The sequence below is a fragment of the Mustelus asterias genome, chromosome 20 (genome assembly GCF_964213995.1).
Source record: "Mustelus asterias chromosome 20, sMusAst1.hap1.1, whole genome shotgun sequence".
NCBI lineage: Eukaryota > Metazoa > Chordata > Chondrichthyes > Carcharhiniformes > Triakidae > Mustelus > Mustelus asterias.
This window is the reverse complement of record NC_135820.1, coordinates 2,349,090-2,353,942: the sequence shown is the minus strand read 5'-3', so window position 1 is coordinate 2,353,942 and position 4,853 is coordinate 2,349,090. Positions and strand designations below refer to the sequence as shown.

The 4,853-nt window shown below is 49.2% G+C and overlaps 1 long non-coding RNA gene across 1 annotated transcript in view; it reads left to right on the top strand.

Annotated features, from left to right (window-relative positions):
* The first annotated feature begins 353 nt into the window (after nt 1-353).
* Nucleotides 354-4,853, top strand: part of LOC144508202 (uncharacterized) — a 9,998-nt gene continuing 5,498 nt past the window's right edge. Inside the window, exons 1-2 of the long non-coding RNA XR_013500248.1 lie at nt 354-486; nt 3,861-3,934. This is a non-coding gene — a long non-coding RNA (uncharacterized LOC144508202). The remainder of the gene's footprint in view (nt 487-3,860; nt 3,935-4,853) is intronic.

Below are 4,853 nucleotides of genomic sequence, written 5' to 3'. Positions count from 1 at the left end.
GGCGCTCCCTCAGTACTGACCCTCTGACAGTGCAGAACTCCCTCTGTACTGACCCTCTGACAGTGCAGAACTCCCTCAGTACTGACCCTCTGACAGTGCGGCGCTCCCTCAGTACTGACCCTCTGACAGTGCGGCACTCCCTCAGTACTGACCCTCTGACAGTGCGGCACTCCCTCAGTACTGACCCTCTGACAGTGCGGCACTCCCTCAGTACTGACCCTCTGACAGTGCAGAACTCCCTCAGCACTGACAGCGCTGGTTTCACTGAAGTTACAATTATGTAAACACAGGGGTTCGTTTACTGACAAACAACTCCTGACTCACTCTGGTGAGGTCACCTGTGTGGCTCTTTTCACTTTGTCTGGAGCCTGGCGTTCCTCCCTTTGTAGAATTATATTCAATTAGGGTAATTATAATCACAGACATTGTACATAAAGCCAGTTAGACAGTTGTGAAACTTCAGACCACTCTCTCGGCCGTTCCCAGGTAAGGGTTTGATATAAATCTGTCAGTGTTGAATGCAGAATCTTTTCGATTTTTCCGTCTCTCCTCAATCAATGAAGTTTTATTGATCATTTAATTCCACCAACAGGTGGCAGTCTTGGGTCAGTTATCAATCACACCACTCTGAGTGAACCCAAATCATTCCTTCCCTCCGTCTCTCTCCCTCTTTCCCTTTTTCTCTCTCCTTCTCTCTCTCATCTTCCTCTTCCCTTCTCCCTCTCCCTCTTCTCCTTCTTGCTCTCTTTCTGTCACTTTTGCCATTCCCCTTTATCCATTATGGCAGCACGGTGGCACAGTGGTTAGCGCTGCTGCCTCACAGCACCAGGGACCCGAGTTCAATTCCCGGCTTGGGTCACTGTCTGTGTGGAGTCTGCACGTTCTCCCCGTGTCTGCGTGGGTTTCCTCCAGGTGCTCCGGTTTCCTCCCACAGTCCGAAAGACGTGCTGGTTAGGGTGCTTTGGCCATGCTAAATTCTCCCTCAGTGTACCCGAACAGGCACAGGAGTGTGGCGACTAGGGGATTTTCACAGTAACTTCATTGCAGTGTTAATGTAAGCCTATTTGTGACACTAATAAATAAACCATCTCCCTCTTTATTTCTCTCTCCCTCTCTCTCCCTCTCCTTCTATCCCTCTTTCTCTTTCATTTTCTCTCCGCCTTCCCCACTCACTCTTTCATTCTTTATTCTCTCTCTGTTCTTTCATTCCTTCCTTTTATTGCTCCCTCTCTCCGCTCACTGCTTCCCCAGTCTGAGATGTGTCACACGCTCTGGTGGGCGGCGTGGACCCCCCCCCCCCACCCCTAGCCCCCATCCCCCTCCGACACTCCTGCGTTCTCGGACCCCCCCCACTTCCCCCTCCCCTCGACAGTGGGGTGGTATTGGTGTGGTCGTATTGTCACTGGGTTTGCAATCTGGAGGCCCAGACACTGGGGACACGGGTTCAAATCCCATTATGGCACCTTGAGTCATAGAATTCCTATCGTGCAGAAGGAGGCCATTTGGCCCATCGAGTCTGCACCAACCACAATCCCACCCAGGCCCTATCCCCATAACCAATCCTTCTAACGTACGCACTCCAGGACACTAAATGGCAATTTCACACGGCCAAAGCACCTAACCCACGCATCTTTGTATATCTTTGGAGTAAACACAGTAAGAGTTTTAACAACACCAGGTTAAAGTCCAACAGGTTTATTTGGTAGCAAAAGCTACAAGCTTTCGGAGCGCTGCTCCTTCGTCAGATGGAGTGGAAATCTGCTCTCAAACAGGGCACAGAGAAAGTTACAGAATACTAATTAGAATGCGACAGTGAGCTTTACCAGCACGTATCTAAAGTGGGGAAAGGCTGCAGGAAAGGATGTTCCGAGGCATGGTACATTGGGGAAACCATGCAGACGCTACGACAACGGATGAATGAACACCGCTCGACAATCACCAGGCAAGACTGTTCTCTTCCTGTGGGGGAGCACTTCAGCAGTCATGGGCATTCAGCCTCTGATCTTCAGGTAAGCGTTCTCCAAGGCGGCCTTCACGCCACACGACAACGCAGAGTCGCTGAGCAGAAACTGATAGCCAAGTTCCGCACACATGAGGACGGCCTAAACTGGGATCTTGGGTTCATGTCACACTGTCAGTAACCCCCACAACTTGCCTCCTGGACTTGCAGAACTTCACTGGCTGTCCTGTCTGGAGACAATACACATTTCTTTAACCTGTGCCTAATGCTCCCTCTACTCACATTGTCTGTATCTTTAAATGTAGCTGTAAAGATTCGCATTCTAATCAGTTTTCTGTAACTTGATTTTGTGTCTCTGTGCCCTGTTTGAGAGCAGATATCCACTCCATCTGACGAAGGAGCAGCACTCCGAAAGCTAATGGTATTTGCTACCAAATAAACCTGTTGGACTTTAACCTGGTGTTGTTAAAACTCTTACTGTGTTTACCCCAGTCCAACGCCGGCATCTCCACATCATACCTTTGGAGTCACAGAGTGGTACAGCACAGGAAGGGCCCTTCTGCCCATCGAGTTTGTACCGACAATAACCAGCACTAAAGTCTGACCTACATGTGACTCCAGACCCATCGGGCAGGATTTTATGGCCTCTTGGAGTCATAGAGGTTTACAGCACGGAAACAGGCCCTTCGGCCCAACCTGTCCATGCCGCCTTTTTCTTTTAAAACCCCTAAGCTAATCCCAATTGCCCGCATTTGGCCCATATCCCTCTGTACCCATCTTACCCATGGAACTATCTAAATGCTTTTTAAAAGACAAAATTGTACCCGCCTCGACTGCTACCTCTGGCAGCTCGTTCCAGACGCTCACCACCCTCTGTGTGAAAAAATTGCTCCCTTTTGTATCTCTCCCCTCTCACCTTAAACCTATGCCCTCTAGTTTAAGACTCCCCTACCTTTGGGAAAAGATATTGACTATCTAGCTGATCTATGCCCCTCATTATTTTATAGACCTCTATAAGATCACCCCTCAGCCTCCTGCGCTCCAGAGAAAAAAGTCCCAGTCTATCCAGCCTCTCCTTATAACTCAAACCATCAAGTCCCAGGAGCATCCTAGTCAATCTTTACTGCACTCTTTCCAGTTTAATAATATCCTTTCTATAATAGGGTGACCAGAATAATATAATATTCTATAATAGGGTGACCTCGCTCATCCCGAGATCATAAAATCCCACCTGAGGCCAACAGACCTTCCCATGATCCGGCAAAATTCCAGCTGTAGTGCGGAATTTTCCTGTCCCACCCACTACGTTGACCTGGGATGGGATTTTCTGACCTTGAGGCGAATGTGGCCGGCAAATCCCTCCCATAAAGTATTCCATCACACTCCTGCCTTGTGCCTTCGTGGCGGGAGTCAGGAGGTGAGTTACTCGCCACAGGATTCCCAGCCTCTGACCTGACAGGGGACAATAAAATGGGGGCACAACTTCTCTGAATTGTGTTCATTCCTTTTTTAAGTTCAGATTAGATCCTGAGGTGTTGTTTCCGCCCCCCCCCCCCCCCCGAACCCCTCTTTCCTGGCTGGAGAGTCTGGAACATGAGGGGGGGGGGGTCGGGGGTCAGCATCTCCGGGTAAGAGAGTGGCCATCTTGGACTGAGATGAGGAGAAACATTTTCACTCCGAGTGGGGTGAATCTTTGGAAATCTGTCCTCCACCCCCAGAGCTACAGATGCCCCGTCGCTGAGTATATTCTGGACTGAGATCCATAGGCCCTGAGGGATAGGGCATGAAAGTGTAGTTGGGAGAGAGTGAAGATTGTATTGAATGGGGAGGTAGCAGGTTCAATGGGCCAAATGGCCACCTCTTGCTCCTATTTCCTGTGTCCTTGTGTTTTTATGTTCAGAACAATTGCGGAAGAAATGAAGCTCCAAGTCTGTGGCCTTGCTGTGTTTCTGCTCACAATGTTTGTCATCACAGGTTAGTGTCCAAAGAAAGAAGACTTAAAGTCAATGAATCATCATCGATGTGTTGTTACAACTATACAGGGCCTTGGTGAGGCCACACCTAGAATATTATGTGCAGTTTAGGTCTCCTTTTCTGAGGAAGGATGTTCTTGCTCTCGAGGGAGCGCAGCGAAGGTTTACCAGGCTGATTCTGGGGATGGCGGGACTGATGTATGAGGAGAGATTGACTCGGTTAGGATTGTTTTCACTGGAGTTCAGACGAAAGAGAGGGAATCTCACAGAGACTTATAAAATTCTAACAGGACAAGACAGGGTAGATGCAGGGGGGATGTTCCTGATGATGGGGGAGTCCAGAACCAGGGGTCACAGTCTGAGGATTCAGGGTAGACCATTTAGGACGGAGATGAGGAGACATTTCTTCACCCAGAGAGTGGTGAGTCTGTGGAATCCATTACCACAGGAAGTAGTTGATGCCAAAACATTGAATGTATTCAAGAGGCGGCTGGATATAGCACTTGGGGTGAACGGGATCAAAGGTTATGGGGAGAAAGCAGGATTAGGCTATTGAGTTGGATGATCAGCCATGATGGTGATGAACAGAGCAGGCTCGAAGGGCCGAATGGCCTCCTCCTGCTCCTATCTTTTATGTTTCTATCATCTGTAACTCTGTGTCCTTGCTATAATTACTGCAAACAGTAACTGAGAAAGGACTGCGAGAGAGAGAGAGAGAGAAAGTTAGCCCCCACCTCTGGGGATTTGGATAGAGGTTTGATGGCTGACACAGACATGATGGGCTGAAGGGCCTCTCTCTGTGCTGTAATGACTCTGTAACTGTGTTGAGTCCTGTACCCTGTACCTCAGGGAGGAGATATGGGCCTTGGAGGGAGAGTATTCACCAGAACGATCCAGGGACTGAAAGGGTTAAACTCCGA